Source organism: Brassica napus, chromosome C5 (assembly GCF_020379485.1).
Source record: "Brassica napus cultivar Da-Ae chromosome C5, Da-Ae, whole genome shotgun sequence".
In the NCBI taxonomy this organism is placed as follows: Eukaryota; Viridiplantae; Streptophyta; class Magnoliopsida; order Brassicales; family Brassicaceae; genus Brassica; species Brassica napus.
Window position 1 is genome coordinate 45,034,018 of NC_063448.1, and position 5,905 is coordinate 45,039,922.

At 34.0% G+C, this 5,905-nt stretch overlaps 2 pseudogenes; both read right to left on the reverse strand.

The window, feature by feature from the left end:
- Positions 1 to 1,731: 1,731 nt before the first annotated feature.
- On the reverse strand, positions 1,732 to 3,837 carry LOC125575489 (annotated as a pseudogene).
- A 500-nt stretch (positions 3,838 to 4,337) lies between these two features.
- On the reverse strand, positions 4,338 to 5,169 carry LOC111206132 (annotated as a pseudogene).
- Positions 5,170 to 5,905: the final 736 nt, after the last annotated feature.

The window sequence follows — 5,905 nt, forward strand, 5'->3', positions numbered from 1 at the left end:
CCTTAATAGACATTCAATGAGTGGATGGATGATACGTGAATGGGTGATACGTGGACGAAGATGAATGTAAAAATTCCAGAAGTTTTATCAGAGCAAGCTCCACAATAGTTGAACTTGAAGACACAACTCCAACAACAATGTTTGTCTGTGGACGGAGATGAGAATATTTTGATTATGTTGTGCTTATAGACTCTAACATAACCAAAAATAAAGAACAAGAGAGATTTCTTAAATTTGTGGATAAGGAATTGAAGCTTGATGTGGTGGATAGAGTAGTAACTCAAACACTAAACATAGATATTAAAAATGTAACATATTGAAAGACTGTGATATGGATGCCAATGTATCCAAAATTTCAAGGATGAACAAATTAATAACTTCAAACCAATAGCTACAACGTACATGTCGAGAAAAAAAAAGCTTGAGTGATAAAAACAAAGCAAAACAAACCAAAAAGTTAAAACGAGTCATCTCTTCCTCCAATACCCCCGGTCAAAACGAGTCAGCTCATCTTCCCGGTGAGCCACACCATGGATTTCGAGCTCAACATCATCGTGGATGAGCTCGGTGAAGCTGCGGTGGTTCGAGCTCGTCACAGTACTCCTCCACCATGAGATATGTAGTATGCTGATTTTGAATTTTAATCATAATTTTACTCGTCCACAAATAGTCGTCCATGTTTAACCGTCCACGCTTATCTTCCCACACTCATCCACATGTGTCGTTCTATGCTTATATTCTACATGTAGTTATCCATGTTTTTCAAACATTCACATATCACTCATCCATAACACAATCATTGAATACGTGTACGAGTATAGATTTTAAAATATAACAAAAAAAATATCAAAGTGAATATCAAATTATAGAGAATAAATTAATATAATTTACTATATCAACAAAATTTGCTATATGTATTTTTAATTTAAAAATAAACAAAAACAAAATATTAAGAAGTAGAGTAAACAATAATAAATAAACACACTTTCTCTTTCCTCTTGTCTAAGAAAGATCTCATTTTCTTCTCATTAAGGATAAATATGTATATTCTCTATGTAGGTCTCATGAGAAAGTGTCTTGCAAGTGCATTGTGGCCTTAGATGTAATTGAAAAGTGATAAAGTGTCTCTTGATGTAAAAAATTCATGAAAATATGATATAAGAAGATTAGAAGAGAAGTTATGTCTCACCTATATTGCTCTCTCCTCTCTTTTCAAATTCTAGTGTCTAAATCCCTAAGCTTTTAAATGGCAAAACCTCCCGCCGCTGCTGCTGCAACCGGAGACCCTCGATGTCGCCTCTCAGCTTCCATGTAAGCACATTACTCTCTTATTATCCATAAGTTGTTCAATATCAGCCGAAATAACTCGTCTAAAAGTTGTGTTTGTTGTTTATAACTGCTAAGCAGTGAAGCAATATGCGAGAGGAGGTTTCGGAGAAATAACAAAAGCGGTGGCAGATCGGATATGGTGAAACCTTTTAATATCCTCAATTTTCCGACACAAGAGAAAAACAGTAGTTGTTGTTGCAGCATGTTTCAGATCGTGAAGGTTCTGTTGTGTATCCTTTTATCGGCTACTCTCTTCACCATCATATATTCCCCTGACGCTTATCATCATTTTCTTTCCCACTCTTCTAGGTAGGTTTTGTAATTTACATAAGCCATGTTCTTTTTGTAAATGCAACGGCAGCGGCAGCGTTGGCGTCTAGAAAATACACTCTACTTTTGTTGCTTTATACACAAGACATCGGAAATAATTACGCGCCGGTGTTAATATAATAGACGTAGCGACAGTTTCCGAACTATAACTGACCGCTTAAAGTTCCAGCGTCAGTCACGTCTCATTGCGGTGACTCTTTTCACTGTTGCGGCAACACTTTTTAAACTCACACCATCCTCCGGCATCGTTTAATTTATTGTCGCTCTAGTAGACGCAACGTCCATTCTCCGAACAAGACTATATTTGATCATTTGACTTATCAAATAAAAAATTGATCATTTATTCTATAAATACCGTTAGACCATCTACAGTGGTTTCAACACCCTCCCCATATTCAACATCCTCTTTTTCTCTTTTTAACACTCCACATCATCTTCTCTCTCTTCCACCTCATTTACTCAACACTCACTTCAATTTACACCTCTACAATGGTTTGTTTTAAAAAATTCAACACCCTACCCCACAACTCTTAATTCATATTTTTGTTTTTTACAATTAACTTAAAAATAAATAACATAACATTTAATAATATTTATTTTGAATTATTATACTTAGCTTAATTTTTAAATAATACCAAAATCTGTATTAATAAAACAATCAAAATTAAGAACATATTTATTTTTTTAAGTAAGATATTTACCAAATTTTATTTTTGAAAATACGAAATTTATTATTATTAAAACAACTAAAGTTAGGAAACTTTAAATACACACGATACAAACACATATTATTAAGAAATTTTAAACACACATGACACAAAGCACACAAAATAAAAATACATTAAAACCCTTAAAGCACATACATATATATATTTTTTAAATTATACATGAAACATTCCAAATTTTGCCCATATGTTTAACTAGATCTGATTGCAATTCATGATGTATAGTTGAATCACATAATTCAGATCTTGTACGCACATGATTTGCAAATGCTGGTAGCACCTCAGTAGAAAATCGTTGTGGTGTACTCGAACCACTTGCCTCAGATTGATCATAATCGGTCCAATTCTGAGCATATGTATCTCGTTCATCCTCAACAATCATAATATGCAATATGATACATGACCGCATGATGATAGCAAGATCCGATATCTCCCACATGCGAGCTTGTTCTCGAATGATTTTAAACCGAGCCTGTAATATCCCAAATGCGCGCTCGATGTCCTTCCGATACCCTTCTTGATATTTTGCAAATAACTTGTCTGGTTCACTTTGAGGAAGTCGGATTGATTTAACGAAAGTTGGATAAGAAGGATAGAAACCATCAGCTAGATAGTATGCCATGTCATATGGACATTGGTTTACAAAAAACTTTACTCTTGGAGTATTACCTTGTTCAACTTCATTAAACACCAGTGAACGATCTAGAACATTTACATCGTTTAATGTTCCCGGACATCCAAAAAAGGCATGCCAAATCCATAGATCATGAGATGCAACTGCTTCAAGAATAACCGTGGTGGTTCCCTTATCTCCCCGAGTAAACTGATCTTCCCATGCTGTTGGACAATTTTTTCATTCCCAATACATGCAATCAATACTCCCGATCATCCCTGGAAGCCCCCTCATCTCACTGACATGCAAAATTTTTGCAAGTCATCTTGAGTTTGAGCTCTGAGATACTCTTGCTCATACAACCGTATGATTCCTTTACAGAAATGGCGCACGCACTCCAATGCTGTAGTACCTCCTATTTTGATATATTCATCAATCGCATCAGCAGCAGCACAATACGCTAACATTCGCATGGCATTAGTGCATTTTGCTAATGGAGAAATACCTTCCCTATTTGTTGCGTCAACTCGTTGGGTGAAATAGTTATCAATGCTTGATAGGTCTCCAACGATCCGAAGAAAAATATGTTTTCGCATCTGGAATCGGCGACGAAACATTTGTTCATCATATGTAGGTTGAATGGCAAAGTAGTCATCAATCAACCTTTGATTCACTGCTACATGATCTCTCTTGAAGTATTTTCTCTTGCTACGAGACGTATGGTCTTCCTCAATTTTTTTTCGACGCTCTGTACACCGGTGTACGATATACCTCTCTTCAAGCTCACACTGTTTTTTGTACACTTCGATATCGAAAGGAAATTCTGATGGATCCATTGATAATTTTTTGTAAGATGAAATTGTGTTATTGATACATTTACGGGAAAATGTGTTTCCATTTATAAAAAAACTGAGTGGATGAGAATTTTGGACTCCAAGCAAACATTAAATTGGCATAAATAATAGATAACAATTGAATTCTCTTACAAAATCAGAAAGTCACGGATTGCATACCAAAAAAATTTATTAAAGTGAAAAATGACACGCATTATTAAAGTCGAAAAAATAAAAACACATTATTTAAAAAGAAAAATACAAACAAACATTATTAAAGATGAAAAAACAAACACGCATTATTAAAAGAAAAAAAAACATACATTATTAAAGAAGAAAAATACAAACACATATTACTAATTTCCAAATAGATCGTTGCTCAACTTCTCTAACAGCTGTTTGTTCTTGTCATCGAGATGTTCTTTTCACTTAGCTTCAAGAACATCTTCATTTTTTTGGTTTCAGTCTTTTCTTTCATCAATCGATTTACCTCCTCTTGTGTCTTGGCTATTTTATCCAATCGTTCCAATTCTTGCTTTTGAATTGTTTGTATTTATTCCACTCTACGTTGACGGTTTCTAAAGATGCGCCTTTGCTTTTCTTTTTGCTTTTTTTTTCTGCCTCTCTCCCCATTGGATGAGCACTTGATCCTACAGAGTTTGATCCTACGGAGTTCGAATCACTGGCATCACTCTCTCGGGATCTCTTAGATCCACTACTTGTAGAGCCAGTATTTCCTCCTACTTGACTACCATTGCGCGGTTGATCACGAACAGCAAGCCACTCCGACATTAAATTGAAATGTTCATTCTTACCACTTGAATATAATTCGTGTGCTTTTGCCATTACATCATTCTGCGACCATCCACTTTGTTGCATACGCCTAGCGTTATCGTAAGCGCCACTCCATTTGCTCAATTTTTATTCATATAGTTGAAATGATTTCTGCATGAAGCCCCATCACAGGGAGGATCAAATGAGCAATGCTCATTACAGTACTCAGAAATTTTGCTTCAGTGTGCTTCGCTTTTCTGGTTTCTGCCAACAATGTTTTTTGTTCCATATTTAATCCATCCACTAAGTAGCACCAAGTTTTGATCGGTGGTCCACTTAGAATTCTACGGCGAGCTTGAGCTGATTCATCTGCATTTGCGTCAGGAATGGGTTCACTAGCACCACTCATGCCACCAAGAGCTATTTGGGTAGAAAATTCGGGAAATTCAGTTGCTCTCGGAACATGTGCATCACCCCTTAGAGTAGAAGAAAGTGGAGGTCTTTGAGAAAAATATTGCATCATTGATCCGTAATTTGGTGGACAATTCGGAACAGATGATGACATGAAAAAATTTGGTGAAAACCCATAATTTGGTATATTTTGGGGCTGGTTTAAAGGTTGGTTTGAAATTGATAATTGTTGGGATTTTGGAAGTTAAATGGAAAATCAAAAGAGTTTTGGGTGTTAAAAGGATTATTATTGGGATTCATTTAACCAAAAAAAAAATTAAAACACTAAAATAGTTGATTATAATGAAAAATGATTTTTTTTGCTGTATCCAAACGAAATGAGAGTAGTATATAGTTATAGATAAAAATCTTGAATTTTGATATAATTTTATCTTTTTAAAAATAGTTATATTATAAAATAAATGAGTTTGAATTATTGGATGAGGATAAATATCAAAGGAAATCTGTGCAGCCAAAGGGAAGAGAGCATTTAAATATTATCCTGAATTTTGATATAATTTTTATCCCTTTTAAAATATTTATATTATAAAATAAATAAGTTTGAATTATGGGATAATTTGCAAAATACCCTATTTAGGATTTAAAATTTGAAAAATACATTGTCTTTATTTTTTTTTGAAAACTACACTTTTTTAATGTGAATTTACTTTTTTACCTCAATTTGACATTTCAATAATTAATATATAAATTTTAAATTAATAAGAAAAGTACGAAAACACAGTTTATATAGATTTTAATTTATTTTGTTAACTTTATATAAACACAAGTCAGGTCTCGTTCTATACAAAATTTTCATTTTTTCTTGAAGCCGAGACTAAGTAAGTTCTTCT